This window comes from Cimex lectularius, unplaced genomic scaffold, assembly GCF_000648675.2.
Source record: "Cimex lectularius strain Harlan isolate CLEC.00 unplaced genomic scaffold, Clec_2.1 scaffold5, whole genome shotgun sequence".
Taxonomy (NCBI): Eukaryota; Metazoa; Arthropoda; class Insecta; order Hemiptera; family Cimicidae; genus Cimex; species Cimex lectularius.
Genome location: NW_019392993.1, coordinates 769457 through 788674, shown reverse-complemented (window position 1 = coordinate 788674; position 19218 = coordinate 769457).

Sequence of the window (19218 nt, the reverse complement as noted above, 5' to 3'; positions counted from 1 at the left end):
ACGAGGAGAAAATTTCAATCAAAAGTTGTTAAATGCTGAAACAATGTACGAAAACCTAACTTTTCCAAGTTTAGCACTTGTCGAAAGTAAATTTAAACAATTTATGATTCTTTCGATTTTAACATTATAACAATTCCGTTTTATATGGCCGACCAAGGACAAACTCCGACCAAGATTCTACAAATTCTTCTCATTTTTCCCCTAGATGCACCCAACCTTATCCTTGCATTTCTAACCAGTTTGACGGCCTATTTATTACCCACTATTACAGCTTTACGACGGCCGCCCTCGGCCGGAGATCTTTCTCCATGAGTGCCCAATGCCAAACGGTGCGATCAAATTTAATTTCCCGTCCATTCTGGTCTGCCCCTATTGCCAAATGGCGTTTGAAATGACGCCTGAGACCCCGAAGCGATTTATGTATTGGAAACAGTCTGCGAGGTAAAAGAAAAAAAAATTAAGCAAAATCAGGACTTCAATTACTTTTAATCTCGAATTAAACAAATTGAAAAGGCTTTGGGTGACTTCTTAAAACACATTAGTAAAGTGTAGACCACCGAAATAATTTAAACGCACTTACAAAAAAATTGTATTTATAAATTAACGAAAAATATTAAATTCAAATATCTGAATGGATAGATACTACACCAAAATATTGGGTTGTAAAATAACTCCGTAGCGTAACGATTGTAAATTAAAATGAGCGGAGACCAAACAGCCGTAACACCACTATACGGTGAGTATATAGTATATTAATTACAAAGTATTTACATTGTATTGTAAAGTAGGTTGTTATGTTTATTAATTATCCCAACGAATTATCAATTTTTTGAATATATCAATTTTTATGAAAGCAATGAAGGTTAATATGAAAAATTAGTGTCACGTGTAAGACTCAAACCCACAACATCCGGATTGATACTCCAGTGCTATTCCACTTAAGCTAAACAGCTTGAAATATGTTGTTTTATCTGCATGACAGATTTAGATGTATGAACAAAAAAAAAGAGATTTCGGTTAATTTCTGCCGTATGTTATAATAAGTTGAAATATTAAAAATCAATTAGACAATTCTTACAAAAGGATGTGGCTTTGACAACACCGATAGTTTGATATTTAATGCTGTAGGACTTTTGAAATATAAAAGACTCGGCGAAGATCCCTTTAAAGTTGAACCTGTCTAAACAGCATAGCTAATAGTTTTAACATTGCTGTTCATGATGAAAGATATTCCAGAAAGGATTTTAGTACAAGACAAAACGGGTCTCTTCGCCAATGATAAGTGGTCTATCCCAGCCCTTGGCAAAATTTCAAGGGCAAAATTAAATGTGGATTATTTACGACCTTAAAAGCTATTAGTCTGTTCGTCATATTTAAATATTCCCCTAGAGAATTATTCAATGAGAGAATATTCGGTGTGTTTAATAAAACCTAGCAGGCATACAAAGTTAATGTTTGTATTAACTTTTAATTATTAAAGCTAATTTAAAAACGCTGAACTGTGTTAAACATGTTCTGATTGGAGCCTAGTTCAGAGGTTCATTCACGAGTTGGCAAGAATCGTTACGAGAAAAAAGGAAAATGTAAGGAGCACAAAGTGAACTCCTGAACATTTGAACTGATTCCTTTTGTAATACACTCATCGAAAAGCGAGAAACACAATATTTGAATAAATAACTTACCAAACAGACACGAATCAAAAACAATTTCATCCCCTGCTTACAAAATTCGAACGAATTGACTGGTTATCCAGCAGTAATCTAACGAAGATATTCTAAAAAACCTTACGCTTTCTGATTTTGTTTATTTCTAGAATATACCTAGAATAACCGCTTGGCTTTTTTTTGTGCATGTTCTATGTTTTTACAAGAATCGTCGACAACAAACAATAATTAACATTTTAGCTAAGATTTAAGCCTTAAAAGCATTTTTATTTCATAATTTATAGAGTTACATTAACTGGTTTAAATTTGTAGATCATAAACAATTAGCGATGATGAAAACTAGAGAGATAAATAATTATTCATACATCAAAATTTAAATACTGTTAATTTGCATTGAAGTAAAGCCAAATCACGTTTCGTTGTCTTAAAAATAATTTGTTTTTACAACTTACAACCTTTTATACATTGATTTCAGATGGTTTTGACATGAAAAAACTTCGTAATGTGGCGGAGATATACTGAAGATGGCGAAATGCCGAACGAATCTGGCAGACCAACTAGCGAAAATAGACAGACAAAAAAAATGATCGTATAACAAAACATCTTGTTACTGTCTGGCTAAAAAGCCCCACCTTGCACCATTTCTTACATTTGAAAGTACATCTAACGCTAAGTAAGCTAGAAAAATTATAGGCTACTTAAAGCAAGTTTTTTTGCCTAGTCGCTTTTCTATTCACATTTATGACAGACTGAGCGGAATAGACTGTTTCCTTGCTTAGCCAATTTTTCAGTTTGTCATAGATATAACTCCGTTTCACAAGAATTTACAGAGTTATTCACAAGTCAACTGTATTTCTTCTATTGAAATTTATTGCAAACAATTTTACTGTAACATGCAAGATCACACTAAAACACAAGTACAAATTTTCTATGCCCTACAATTACGTTGTTGATGACTGAAAAGAATTTGGATTAGAGACCCCTTAAATTAGAAAATTGTCTCTCGCTTAAAATATAGTCCAAAGTGTCTACAAATGGCTAGCTTCGTTTATAAAGTAAATTAATGACACATTGACAAAACAGAAACCCAATCTGCTGGTTCTGTATAAAAAGTATACAGTTAGAGATAAATAAAGGATGTAAAAGTAAAATCAAGTTATTTTACAGAATATTTAAACAGTTAAATAATTATATATATTTCATCTTCACATCGAATAACAAACTTCCATTACATCTCTACGTACTGGCGTAGTTACTCAAGAATTATTCAATATTAAATTGTTTTTGAACCAACTAATTAAAACTACAAAGTATTCAGTAAACTCCTCTTGTCATATAACTGTTACAATGTCACAATTTTGCGTATGTACAATGTGGAATCAAAACGTGGAAAGTTCGTCAGGCCGCCTTGGGCGTTCTGCGAAGATTAACGTATCAAGTTTCGTATTGACAGAAAGGTCTGGAGAGTTGAAACAGTTGTCTACTGTTTCCACAAAGTAAACTTGTGTTTTTGTGTTCCAAAAGGGACCGGAATACATATGCCACCGATTTACCATCGACAAACGGTTAAATTTTGAAATAAATGATTATTCCAAGATCGTCTGGTATGGCGTAGGTTTTAGAAAAACATTTTCTTTAACGTGCCAACGTTTTGATCTTTATTGAGATCAGCTTTAGAGCCTGGGATTTATAAACATTGTTTAAATTTAATGTTTAATGTTTAGAAATCCTAGGCCCTGAAGATGATCTCAATAAAGATCGAAACGTTGGCACGACAAAGAAAATGTTTTTCTAAAACCTACGTCGTACCAGACCGCATGTCACCATCTCCGAATAATCATCGACTAACGGTCACTAATCACCACACATTTTGAAATAAATTAAACGTAACGTTGTAACGCAACATGCTATTAAGAGCATTTCAGTTTCGGCTTTTTTTATATTAACATGTGCACTTTCTTCTTCCTAAATTATAAAGTCTAGTTTCTAGTTTATGCTTTCGGTATGTTGAAGAGACGTTTTTTCGTTCCAAAATTTATATTTGTTTTCTAATTTTAATAATAAACTATAACCATTTTTGCACGAAATGAAACTGACCTCATGTAATTCTGAGCTTCGGAATTGCTGAAAATAATTTTTTGAAAGCTTCAAATCAAATTTTCTGGTGTACATTTCAGTTAATGAACTTGTAACTAATCGTATTCAACGCTGTTTGAAAACTTGACTTTTACCAATATTTACCGTCTTTTACCAAAGGTTTATCTTTTCATTTTTCGATATACTTTTTTCCTACACCTCTTCAATTTATTGAATCGACTCTTTTTTCTTTTTTAAAGTAATAGTAGACATACAATCGTAGCAAACAATGATTTTAAAACTCGCCCTGGGATTTTGAAAAAAAAAAACAGTTCATTTTTAAAAATGTGTCAACTTTTGTCAGAATTTTAAGGCAAAAAGCTTAACGATTAACTATTTGTAAAAAAAACCTAGTTACAAATTTATGCTAAACTAAGAAAAAAAACGATTGGGTACAAAGAATCAAAAATAATTTTAAAAAATTATACCTAAAATGACAACTTTTGACATCACTTTAAAAAACAAAAAAATAGTTGTTCGTTCAAAAAACGGTTGCTACCCCTTAAAATAAAAAAGAAGAAAATAGTTACACATACGATATATTTTATACAATTTATACAATATAGATCGCTAAAATTTGACTAATAAAAAACAAAAATATACTTAGCACCCGGAAATATTGTCTAAATTATTATCACTGTTGTGATTTGGTAGACTGTCCATTGTTAGTTTTATATTGAACGGTTGTCCTAATCAGTCGAACAAATTTCAACCATGGTTTATTTTAATGTAACGGCATATTTCGGTCCTAGGACCTTCGCGATGAAGGTAATTTTTGGTTTGACACTTTGAGGTAAGCTTTTATTAAGGTGAAGAAGGTCCTAGCACCAAGACATTTCGTCAGTTTAAAATAAACCATGAAGAAGAAAATTATTTGACTGATTAGCCTTATCATTTCAACTAAAAATATATTTAAATTATTATACTGCTATTATTTACAAAAATTATTTATTATCTCATTTACGGTTACTAACATTTAATTTAATTTTATTTATTTTTTTTGGCGAAAATTGGAGTATATATGCTACACCAGCATAACACAGATGTATAATAAGTAAGGCATCAGTAGTTGCCGTATTTTATGAAGAATATGTACATAAGCAAATAAAATTATTGGAAATACTCAACATTCTTGCTGGTGTTGCCACATTCTCTTTTTAAATAATTATAAGACTAATTATAAATAAGTAAATTATATAGTACTATATTATTACTAAATAATTATAACAATATCATTGCTAACCTAAAAAATTTAATTTATCGCAAAATAGAAACTAAAGCAGTCATTTTTATATCAAAATAAATAAAATAATTTTTTAGTAAAAACTCTTCCCACCTGAATTTATATGCCTCTTTGCAGTATTGCACCAAAATTTGCCAATATTTTCTATTTACACACATTAACTATTACAAAACTGTGCAATTCTTTTGTACCGAATCTTTGAATGATACTCGATTTTGAGTTATGACTTTAATGAGTTCTTTTCTTTATTGTTGAGAACAGACAAATCAATAGTTATTACCTTTCTTGAAAGGATAATAAAAAAAACTTCAACAAGTCACCCCAGATTTTCATAATTTATCTTATTTTAGAAACGTAATGTATCAGTTATCAGGGAATCAGGGTTGTGGTCAGTCAACTGCCAGGTCTATTGCCAAACTTTTGATCTATTTTTTGAACTTCTTCTGGTAAAAACTCTTTAAACTCGCTGTTTGTATATCAACATTATATTTTAGCCATGATGAAAATCAAATATAAGCCGAAGGATCGGCAATTGATAAATATCTCACCCCGATACCCTTATCCATCTTAAATTAAAAATTTTCTGGTCAATAACATTAAAGTCATATCCATCCTATGTCCTGGAATTTAAATTGATTTGTTGTAAATGACTTTTCTTATTACAATCGAGAGCTTTATATAAAGGCTATGAGAATGTTAAATTCACCCAATTTGGGAATTTATATTGGTAGTCAACGTAATAGTTCTTAAAGTATTGTCCCATTGTTCTATTGGGTTGTCCGGAAAATAATGCAGGATTTTAAGTTTTCATTAAAAAAAATCTATATAAAATATTCTGTNTGGGAAATTATTTTGATTAAAGAACATTGCTTTAAAGTAACTAGTTTCTTTTTTTTTGTTTAATACCAAAATCCTGCATTATTTTCCGGACAACCCAATAAGATTGATCTATTTTTTAATCAAGTTCCTAAACTCTTTATCACCCGTCGTCATCAATGTTATCTTTTTAAAGTAAGTCATGTTTATTTTCACAGTTTTTTATATATAAAAAGTAGAAATATTGGTTCTACAACACTTTGATCAAAGTTTTGATTAAAAAAGTGGAATTGTATTTTCAGTAAAGTTTCTTATTGAACTTATATCCCGTTGTTGTTTCTTTTAAGGGATGGATCTTATGGAGTAGGTTTATCTTCAAGAACTAGAATTCCAGACGTTTCTTTAAATCTTTATTTTTATTTTCTTATTGATCTGCTATTTTGTTGTCATTTTAAAATTTATTTATTAGATTACATCTTGCAACCATATTCGTTAAATACCGTAATAAAAAACGCTTGAAACTTGCATATAAATTGAAAATATACGTTATCCATGTTGGATCAAATTTGTGTGTTCATGCAATGCATACGGCCATGGCACATGAAATAAAGAAAAATTGAACGGATTGTCTTAAAAATACCTATTTAATTTCACATTAAAACAAAAAATTCCAATATAAAACAGCACTAAGATAAATGTCACACTAATTCATACTAAAAGCATTTATGTAGACTTAATGAATTTTATGCTTATCTTTCTTTTGTGAAAATCAATTTATTCGTCGTCACAATTTAGGGAGAGAATTTCATTAAGCAGCCAGCATTCATCGATATTCATGAGCCCTCTGCAACGGCTTCTATTCAAGGCGAAATATTATTTCCTTCCATTTAAAACTAAACGGCTCAATTAACCTGACTCATCATTATTAATGAGAATATTTTGAGCCTGGAATAGACGAAGGAACGAAGTCTAAGCAGTTGAACTAGTTATCCAACTAAATGATTTTATTTAATTAACAAATAATCGTAGAAATGAGTTTTTATTTGTCTTCAACGCATTTTACTAATTGTAAACAAGATGGTTTATAGCTCTCTCAGTAAAGCTAACAGAAGTTTATGCAAACACACATATGTAACTTTTAGACATTCTGAAAAGGTAAAGAAAATATAAGGTTCAAGGTCGTTACCATGCTTTTCAAACCCATTCTCATGGTTCGACAAAATATTACAAACGGTGATATCAAATAAAAGTCCAATTTGATTATTTTTTAAATGTTTCTATATAAGAAATAAACACTTTATTGCATTCCAATGACACACACATCTTTCAAACACTTAATATGTGTATTTTTACTATAGAGGAGATAAAAGACAATTTTTTCATTAAAATTTCAAATTTACTGCTATTACCGACACTCTACATATTATAACATTTCAAAATTCAAAGGTATTTGTCTAAATTATCAAATTGATAAAAGTAAGCTCGGCATCCTTGGTTTCGGTGAGACAATTGATTTACTGCAGAGTGACCGTATTGACAACAACCGCAAGAACACTTTTGAGTGAAATCATAAATGAAAATCACAAACGGCTTTTGAGATCTTAGAAAAACATTTCATATAAAATCGCCGAACAACAGATTCTGAGGGAAATCTGCTGAGAAGCGATGAACGGTAATCTGACCGTTGTAAAAAACTATCGGAAAGGTAAAGTGCTATTTTTTGCACTTTTGCTACTCTTCTAGACTGCATAAGTGAACAAACGAACAATAGTACAAAAATGAGTAAGGTAATTAAAAAAATGTTGTTTAAATAAATTATTTCATTATTCATTATTCTCCTTTCATGTGGAACCCATTTTATAGCATTTGACATTGACATTTAAGCTAATTCTTTGTCATACAAACATAATTTAAATAGTTGGGTTTCTTTTTAGGAACTAGACAACCATCAAACCCATTTCTTTTTATTGGTATCAGGAGTCATCAGCCTCCCCTCATCAGTCTACATAATAAAAAACAATGTGAATATTTTATACAAACTATTTATACAACATTAATTTTATTAAAAACTTTTAAATTATGAATTTGAATATGATAATGTACAGTGTTAGATTAAATAAATGTAAAAAATATGTAAATGAAGAAAGAAAAAACTCTAAAAACAATTGCTGTAAAGAAAGACATGTTAAAAGCAATACATCATAGATCAGTAAAAGAAGAACAGTGAGAGATAATAGTATAAATAGGTAAAAACTACTAAAGTTATGCGTTGCCAAAAAGAAAACGAGGTAGGTATCTCGTCTTTCTCAATATAATAATTTAAACGTTTTTAATAAAATTAATGTTATATAAATTAATATTGTATAAAATATTCACATTGTTTTTCATTGTCTAGACTGATGAAGGGAGGCTGATGCTTCCGAAATCGATATCAATAAAAAGAAAATGAGTTTGATGGTTGTCTAGCTCTTGAAAAGAAACCCAAGAAATATAAAAAATCAACCACCGAAAAAAAAGAGTAAAAGATATTTAATTTAAAGGATTTTATGTATGTATACCAAATCCCTCGGTTGATTCAAAAAACTATAATTATGTTTGACGCCTGAATAAATTATAATTTTAAAGACTCTCTTGGAAAAAGAAAGGACCTCCCTGTAAAAATACTTGCAATAAGTTTAATTGGACAATAAATTCTTTCTAACTTTTGAGTGTAAAAAAGGCGAATAATCTTAAATATACATCTGGTATATTGTTTATTTAAGATAATTTTTAAATTTAATTACTACTAACGCCTTTATTGACACTTTTTTTCTGTTGTTGTATCTTTTATACTTAAAATATTTTTATTGTAAACAAAATACATAAAAAATAGATTTAAAAAATTACAACACTAAAAACATTGATGTTTGTTTTGTTCAAAGAGAAAAGTTTGTGCCTTATGAAAGCAATTTATATTATTAATTTAAGGCGAATTGTGAATGGATAACTGCCATTTCAATATGATCCTGACAATTTAGAATAATTTGAGTTATGCAATAAGGGAGTTACTGACCATATTTTTCTTTTTCTCCCTCTATACTAAATTTTAATTTATATTTATATTTAAATATTTTGAGAAACTGAATATTACAGGCAATGAAATAGTTGACGCCTAATTGGATGTTGTTGCCCAACTACTGCAAATACGCCTACAACTATGGAATGAGGTTAATTTAATTTGTACTGAATTATTTACTAGTTAACAAAGAAATTTAAGTTAATTATCAAATTATTTCCGCTAACCAATTAATTAATATTACCTAGTTACTACAAATTATCTTAATTATATAATAATTATTATTATTCATATAATTTATTTAGTTGTTATTTTTCATTTTCGTTGTGCTGGTAAATAAATAAAAACATAATAGTATTAAAAAATTCCAGTCCAGCCATCTTACGCCGACAAATTTAAAATGTCTCAAAAACTAATCGAACGATTTTCATCGTTTCAGTGTAGCAGTTTTTGAAATGAAAGATTCTTTAAGTAAGCACTTCTGTAAGAGTTATGAAACTTATTTGAAAATATTTTTTTTTTAACGAATAGCAGCTGAATGGTAGGTCCGATTGAAATTCATTTAGCACCATTGGATACTAGTAGAGCAAAATATTTCCTGAAGCTTGCTAACAATTTTGATAATATTCCTGGAAAAGTAAATAAATAAAAAAGTTGATAAAATACTCAACCGGTATGAATATAAATATATTTGCCGCAATAATGCCACGATATGTGCTATTAATCAAATCCATGAATTTCAATTTAGTTTTTGCCATAAATTGTAACTTTTACTAATACAATTAAATACCTTGACTTTTTATTGGTACTTATAGTAAAATTGTGCAAATGTACAGTAAATATAGTTGATTGAAAAACTGAATTTTACATTAATGAATAATTTTTTTACACCGACTATTGACATGATTTTTTTAATGATTAAAAATTGAAAACAATTACAATAAATAAAACTTCTATGTAAAAATATAAACATTTTTATAATGTTTAAAAGCCCATAAATTAAATAAAAGCTCCTACGTAGTTGTTTTAAAATACGGCTACATCCGATACCCCACTAGTAACACTTCTGGGTTGTGCGGGTTTAGCATCCTATGCCCCGTCTTTTTATCGCCTTTAATGCAAACCCCATCTTATTTTCCCTTCGATTTTAAAATAAATCTCGTAGATGTTTGTCAAAAAATAATTGTTACATTATTAAAAAAATTATAGTAATTGTTAACTTTGTGTCAAATAATATAAAGCAATGAATCGGCAATTGCTAATAGGAGAAAGTTAAAAATGGTGTTTTCAAATTGTCAGAAAGTTTTATATTATTTGAAATATGAGCTGAACTTAGATTTGCCTGTATTATTTGATATTCAGAGAAAAAATGTTATGGAGGATACAAATGAACGTCCACTACGGAGAATTGTTTGTTCAAAAAACCTTATTAAAACGAAATTGCAAAAATGCGTATAATTTTAAGAATTATCTGTTGAAACTGTTCATTATTATAATCCATTATGTATTATTATTGCCCTAAATTAAAATTTAATAAAATGCAGAACTTATTGTTGGGCAGAAAAAGGAAAGGGTGTAAATAATGGAAGACTCCGCCATTGTGGATTGGAAACGAGGTCAACTACAGTGATTAGATTTAGGGAAGGTTTCGTATCAGTTATTAAAATTTTAAATTTATAATGTTTATTTTTAAACAAGTTAGGATTAAATTAATTTCACTTAAGAGATAATTAAAATTAATCCGGTGATTGAAAAATAGCATACATTCGATGAGTTTAGATAGCAAAATTTCAGCAATGCTATTCAACCGCTTGTGTTTTTTTTTCTCTCAAAACAATACATTTTTAAAGAATATTGTACTCACATCGCGCCTAGGGTGGTTTCAGCAAAGCGGTGTTGATATCCTAGAGGGTTGCAGACAGTGTCCCATCGGCTCCGAGGCTACCCGTTTACACGGCCCCTTCGACACAATAATCACACAATACGTGGACCCGGACAGCGGAAACTTCACAGCACAAATCACCGCGGCACTGATGCCTCGAGCTCTTTTGTCTTGTCGGCAAAGAGACTGCCCCCTTCCTCAAGAATCAGAGAAGGGTTGACAGTTCGCAGCACCAGTTTATCACAACGCCAACGCCTCCTGGATTGCTACAAAACAATAACAAAATTCACGTTTCAAATTATTTAAAAATTCATTTTATAAATTTATGGCTTTTTTTATATTATAAAATAATGTTTTATTATTAAAAATGTTCTATCAGATATTGTTTTGAGTTCCTAGGGAAACTTATGTTTTCTTACTATTTTTTATACGCGATTATTCGAATTTTATAATATTTCAATTTAATACATAATAAATTTTTGTTCTAAAATATTAATTGTCACAATCCATACATTGGATCAGTGATTTACATGCTTGAATTATTAAAATTCTGAGTAATATTGTAAAAAAAACACAACTTACCCTATAAAATTGATGAAAGTTTTTCAGACGGTTTAAACACTTGTCAAATGGGTTTTTACTAATAACAATTAATCACTCCGATATATCTGACAAATATGTAAACAAACTGACACTTCGATTAGAATTTAAAATATTAGTAAATTACAATCTATCACAGGGTACCTTAACGAGGCAGGGCTTTGTATCTTTTTTGTTAAATATATATGATATCACAGATAATAAAACGAAAATCGAAAAAATCACCGAACTTTTCACTACTCGCCTGTAATACTCCGGTGCGAATTTTTTCTTTATTTTTACTTTTTTTATTTTTTTTGTCTTTTTGACAAGAAATAATCACTAGACCACTATCGGAAACGAATTTTTGTTTTGTCGATATTTTTTTTTTTATTTTCGCGGGAAAACGTCCACTAAGTCCTCTTCCCTTTTGGGTTAGGTGTGATATCAAAATAATAAGGGAGGTTAGGCGATGTGTGTCCGACGAAGGTCTGACTAGAACTGAGTTCTAGCCTCGCACCCAGGCCCTTTCCCTTTCCCCACCCATCCTGAAACACCGAGATCAATAGCATGCAACTACTCACTGTAATTAAACATATATACTATTACAAAACCTGTTTTTACAAAGAACGATATTTTTTATAATGAGCCCCTTCAGAATTTAGTTTAAGAAAAAGAAACATAAATTGTATATTAGAAAATAAATAGAGAAAAATAAAATAAAAACAAAGGAGATATAAACACTCTATTGACAAATTTGGAAACTTTGTATTTTCTATACAACTATTAATATTTACGAACAAAAAACATCTATTGGTTTTAATCTAAAAGGGTTGAGCTTTAGCAGATGTTCAGACGGCAATCCCTGGGGCGCTCTTAATTAAGATAGGCCCCGGGGCTTATTAAGTTTTTCAGGGTTTCTTGTCCCTGGATAACTGGATGGGCGTTGGGAAGGAAGCAGCTCCTGATTACACGGCCAGTGGTGAGAAGAAAACTGTTTAGAGAGGAGCTCCGGTTTAATAACAGGGGGATGATCAACCCCCTCGGGACTACCCTACTGCCCTATATCATCAGAAGCGAAAACAGATTAATATATATGTGTTTCATTTGAATAATAACCATTTGTTATAGTACTGATTAAAAGTTTGATTTAGTTTGTAACAATCGTAACAATTCATAATTTGTAAAATTTAGTTTAATTATTGTAGTGCCTTGATAAACATAAAATCTTTTTTCTCAATTTAAAGCCAGGTGAGCAGAAAATTTTTTGACTAAAGTTAATAGAAATTGTAATATTACTTGTTGAAGACTGCAAAATGAAGCTATAGTTTGATTGCTTGCACACTTATTTATATAAAGCTCTAACTGTCTAAAACTCTGTCTAATCCATAATAAAAAATAATTTATGGTACACTACAGTACCGTCTAACCGAATTTGATTGGGCAGATTGAGCGAACATTGGTCAAACAAGAATAAAGAATTTTTTTTTCAAAAAACGTTCAACATCACAACAGTGTAATTGTAATTAAAATACATAAACCTACACTACGTAAATATAAATTATAATCTTTCAAGTAATTATTCTTTCTATGTATGGTCTTGGTGGAGATAAAAAAGTCAGTGTCACGAGCGGGATTCGAACCCACGACGGCTAAATACGCCGCTGGTCTACACTTGAACTATCGTGACTTCGATCCTCTCGGACTCCAACTCTCCATCCCAACGGCTCAACCCACAACCGTTCGAATTTTCCTTCTTTTTGCCATTTTCAAATTATAATATAAGGTGGTGTTGGTTGGTTTGAGAGCGAATGAACACATCGAATCGACATCTATCATTTTACTGGGTCCATCTAGTCTAGCTGTAGATCCACTCTTTTTTCGGCATCATAATATCTTCAGTAAGAAACCGTTTAATGATGTCAACATGTAATTAGCATAAGTTTAATTCAAGTCGTGAAAAAAAACAGACGTTTTCTTTGGACAAGATTAGATTAGGGCTTCTAATCAAGTTGATCTCTAACACGTTTAATCAGCGGTTCAGTACGGAACTGTTTGTTTTATAGGACCAATTAAACCATAATATCTTCAAACGTTTTAGTATCTATTGTCTGAAGACTAGAGCGTGCAGCTATTTTCACTAATGTGTTTTTAAGATATTTGTTTAAGTGAAACTAGACTGTAAATAAATAAAGTTTAACATGTAAGAATATTACATCGAATGAATGATTTGTTATTTGAAATTGCTAATGGTTTGACAGATAATAGCAAACGACGTAACTTTAGACGTAGAATAGTTCATACATTGCTTAAACTTAAATAATACGTTAGCATGTGTAGATCAATAAAATTAAGTCTTATCTACCAATCAAAATAGCAAAAAGGTAATAAATATCTAATTTGGTTGTAACCGATCATTTTGCCCCGCCTACCTTGCTGTGTTGGTCTGTCACAAGCGTTTCAGTATTTCGCCATCTTCAGTGTTGTGTCTGTGTGATTTATGTGGTCAAGTCTCTTTTATATGGTCGTTAGAGGTGGAGTTTACATATGTACTTCACTTCGTCACCTCACGACCTTATAAAGACTGGATTTCACTTAAATCACATAGATCCAAAACCGAAGATGGCAAAATACCTGTAGTTACGAACGCCCGAAAAAGGGCTTGAGGATGGTATGATATGGTATGGTGGAAAAGGATACTAGGAAGCGAGGTTTGCACTCCCCAGGCACTGCAGCCTTCTGGCTTATTGTACCTTCCTAGTTCCTTAGTTCAGTGCAATAGACTCAATCCTTCTTCTTAGAAGTATCAGGTCATTGATTGTCGCTGCTGCAATTTGATTCCCTAAGTTCTTTCCATACGATAGGTTAAACCTCCATTGAGCTGTTGCTTCGCAGTCGAAGATGATATGGGTGGCTGTTTCCTCCTCATTACAAAATCTGCAAATGGGATCATCGCTGTATATACCCATGTTGTGTAGATGTTTTTTCAGATACCAGTGACCGGTTAGTAGTCCTTCCACCCCTCTGAGTTTGGCCCTCTCCAATTGTAGAAGTGTTTTCGCCAGTCTCGGTGAGGGTTGTTTCATCATAAGTTTACTATGTCTAGCACCGCTAGAGTTTATCCACTTCTCCTTTTGTTTTGTTTGGATCCATTCTGCAATGGAGGATTCTATATTTGTTTTTGTTATCCCAAGTATAGGTTCAGGGCCTATGTATGGTCTTGCAGATCCTCCTCTGGCCAGACTATCTGCTTTGTCGTTACCCAAAATTCCTCTGTGCCCTGGCACCCAAGATATCATCAGGTTGTTGTGTTTCCCCAGGTTTTGGAGATTTTGGATGCATGCACTGACTACTTTTGATGTGATTCTTTTACATGCTAATGCTTTAATAGCAGCTGTCTGATTTTATGAGGATTTTTTTGTCAGTGAAACCTCTTTTAAGATTTTCCAGGGCACAAGCATTGATGGCATGTATTTCCGCTTGAAAGACCGAAGTGAACTTCCCTAATGAGTTTGATTGCTCATGTTTTTGGCTTGTACAGAAAACGCCTGATCCGGTTCCTTCGTTTGTTTTGGAGCCATCTGTGAACCATATCATTGTATCTGATGCTCTCCTGTGTTCTTCCTCTCCTTTATAGTCCATTGAGACATTATAGGAAGTTGTGAAGATTGTTTCCGGGATCATATCATCAGTCCCCATTTCTAATAATGGGTGTCTGATTTTGTTGATTATGGTTTCATGCCCGAATTGTTTAGTTCCTTTCCAATTTGTTTCTGGAGCCTACGTGAGCTTTTCCTAGCCTCTCCTTGTATGAATATTTCCAGTGGAAGTAGGTTTAGCAAAGTTTCTAATGCGTTTGTAGGGGTTGTTCTCATCGCCCCTGTGATACATAGGTTTGCTAGTCTTTATATGCTGCCTAATGTTTGGGTAGCTACTTTTTGTTGAGCTTTGTTCCACCAGATTAGTGATCCATAGGTTATTTTGGGTCTTATTACTACCGTATATAATACGCCAATAGGCCATTTTCGGTTTTAGTCCCCAAGATTTGCCTTAGGTCCTTCTTGTGGTCATTAGCGATATTTTACCTTTTGATATAGTATGTTGCAGGTGAGGATTCCAGGTTAATTTCTTATCAAAGATTATTCCTACATATTTGACCTCATTTTTTAATAGCACCATTTCGTTATAGAAGCGTAATCCTTGCATTTCTATATTTCTTTTCTTGGTGAAAGCAATTAAGGTGGTTTTTGAGGGGTTTACTTTAAGTCCCCGTTTTAAACACCATTGTTCCTCCAGGTTTAGTGCTCTTTGGGGGGCTCGAGGATATTCTTATAGGTCTCAGCACCAAACCTTCAAACTATCTCTCGAATTATATAATAAAAGATATCCTCCTCCACAAGAAGACCTCGCTTGTAATCAATGGAATCAACTTTATATCTACAATTGTACTTTGCGCCAGGTGTCCTCTAGTACGCAACCCTCGGATAGCAGCAGAGGGCTACACTCCGAGTTGGTGTGCCCAGGAGGAGACCATTGACGTATTTATGAACACAACTCCTGGCCCTATGTAAACCACACGAGTTTTAGGTCCGTAACCACCTGCAACACTTGAGGGCAAGTGATGCATCAGACGCATTAGAGCAGCCAACCGGTTGACATGAACCCAGCCTTCCACTACAGAGACATACCGTCAAGCGCTTTCAGTTCTAAGAGTAAATTTCCTTAGGCGGAGTTTTTAGATTTACGTGGTGAGTCGTCCCAACCACCCGCAAGGGACTCTCCAAGATTCGGGCGTAGGTCCGAAGAAGGATGTCTGCTAGGGTCATAAACTAAACAACCACTACCGATACCCAGGACTACCACCTGGTCGCATAGGATCAGAGAAGTTATTTAAATGAATCGTGAACTTCACTTCACCTTTTCTAACTCACCGGCCACACTTCTAATGGAAGGTAGAGGAACGTCATCTAAGCATTCCTCCCATGCTAGAACGCTCACTGCAATGCCTGCCATATGCCTGCGAAGAGGTTACATACTGTGTACTCTGTACCGATCGTTGAGCCACCTGAAGACGGTAAAATGCCGAAAAGCGTCTGACAGACTAAAATGATCGGTAACGATCCAATTACAAGTTCATCACCGCACACAGGGAAATCGCCAGTTAATAAACAATGTGTAGAGATTAGTGACCGTTAATCGATAGTTATTCAGATATCGTGAGATGCGGTCGGGAGTGATGTAGGTTTCAGAAAAACATTTTCTTTATCGTGCCAACGTTTCGATCTTTTATTGAGATCATCTTCAGGGCTCAAAGTGTTTGTCTTCTGTGTAATTGTGCCATCCTTGTGTGTCGTGTGGCCACTCTCAACACGACACACAAGGATGGCACAATTACACAGAAGACAAACACTTTGAGCCCTGAAGATGATCTCAATAAAAGATCGAAACGTTGGCACGATAAAGAAAATGTTTTTCTGAAACCTCCATCACTCCCGACCGCATCTCACGATATCTGAATAACTATTAATAAACAATGATGAACAAAGGTTGGTGATGAACTAAGATACGTCATAAACTGTATGTCTAAGGTCGTCTAAGAAAATGAAGTCTTGGCTTTAGTATATATTAAGAAAATCCAGCCCTTATATTCAATGTACTAAAAATACCATTGGTGTTTGTAATGAAAAATATGGCAAAACGTTAATTGAAAAATTCTAAGCACATTTAATAATACTTTTGACAGGTATGAAACTAAAGATAGATATCCTCTCTCTTGAGAATTGAAGTAATAAAAACAAGGTTTTGTTCTCAAAAGGATACAGAAAAGCCTTAACTTTAAGCCTTTAAGGCAGGATGAAATAGTGGTCAGGTTTTATAAAATATTAACTCATAATAAGAAAGACTAAACGAAATGTTAGACTTTATCTTCAGCGCGATATAAAACATTGAATCTGTATAAATTTATATTTTAGGGCATGATTTATGTATGGTGTATGACGTTTGAAGTTATTTACAAGAGAGTTGATCGTTTTATTTAATCATATCCGGACAGCTAGGCACGACTATTTTCTTATTTTTGACGCTATCTTCAATAAAATCCTTTCCATATCCGTTAATATTTTATTTAAAGGCTACTAAAATTATATCAAAACCATAATATTTCGATTTTATTTTATTTAATCCTTATTAAAACTTTTAAAAATATCTTCGATTCTGGATATAATTAAAATTGGTTCTATTTGCGACCTGGAGAAACGCCGTTGCTCTTGCATAAAAAATAATAATTTACAACCTATAAGAAACCTACATTTTATAATGTTAATGACTTAATGGATTTTTTTAGATATATTTTTCGTTATAAAATATGATGTAGTTGAAGGGGTAAACGGGCAGAATTACACCATTGAAAAATCCTTTGGACTCTTTCCAACTATTTTCCAAGCTGAAGTGCAATCTAACTCTGTGCTCAGGAGTTGATGGAGAAGAATGTGAAAGGAGCCCAGATGTATAAATTTTCGGCCCGTGAGGCAGCTATAATGGTACCAAATGTGTACGTTGTTAGCTCCAAACTAGTCTGGAAATTCATAAATTGCCTAATGGCTCTAGGAAGACACGGTAAGATTAACATAACATTGGTTCGGACATCCGGAACATGAAGGTATAGAAGTAAATGAACAAGCTGAACAATTTTCAAAAAAAGGGGCACCGGAGAGTATGCTCAAGGTGTAGCAAAAATAAGAAAGAAAACTCCAAGCACCGGGCGGAAGCACCAGGTTTGAGGTCCTTATAATCCTCTCTGAAGACAAAGAAACACCTCTCTTTCTTTCTCTCTCTCTTTCTCTCTCTCTCTCTCTCTCTCTCTCTCTCTCTCTCTCTCTCTCTCTCTCTCTCTCGCTCTCTCTCTCTCTTTCTTTCTTTCTTTCTTTCTTTCTTTCTTTCTCTCTCTCTCTCTGTCTCTCTCTCACTTTCACTAATATTATTTAATATTGCCCAATGTATTGATATATTTGGTCGGTTACGATCATTCTGGTTTGTCTATCAGAGCGATTTGGCTTCATGCCATCCTCAGTCGTAGGACTTTATTAGGAAAATTAATGCTCCATATAAATAAATGGCAATTCCATTGCACAAACCTGCAGTACAAACGCTGTAACGCGTCTGGGAAAACACCAGCTAGGCCACATAAACCAAAAAGATTGGAAACTACACGTTCAACGTCTTAAACTTTGTGTGTCTCAATAAAATAAAATAAAGTACTAATTTATCAACGGTTTTTCTGATTTTCTCAACAACCAAGGGAGAGAGCGTTTAATACTAAAACCTGTAATAACTCTAGCAATGGTAAAACAGAATCCTATTCTATTAATTACCTTCGTGGCTCTGTCCGAAAGCTGTCCCACTAAATATAAACGAGGCGGCACTCGCGTGGTTTGCGAAGCCATAATACTCAATATGTAAAAAACATAAAAATTCTTCTTGGAAATAAGGAAAACTTAAGTAACATAACTGTTGGAGGCTAATTAACTAGTGGACTGTATGGAAGCGATTCGGAAGCGAGCAGGACTAGACAAAGCAGGAAGGATCGCGGGTGGGCGCAGAGGTAGGTTAGGATTTCTTTGGTGAGGATTTCAGATTAGTGGCATTTGGGAAAAAAATAAACAACTATAATTTGCGATATTTGGCGCGAACAATCTAATTACGGAAATTTGTAGAAATCTTTAAGATAGTCTTACCCTGATGATAATTTTGAAATAGTTATTCAGAAATCCTGAGATGCGGTTTGGTGTGATGTAGGTTTCAGAAAAACATTTTTTTTTANTTATGAACATGTCTATCTCGGGGA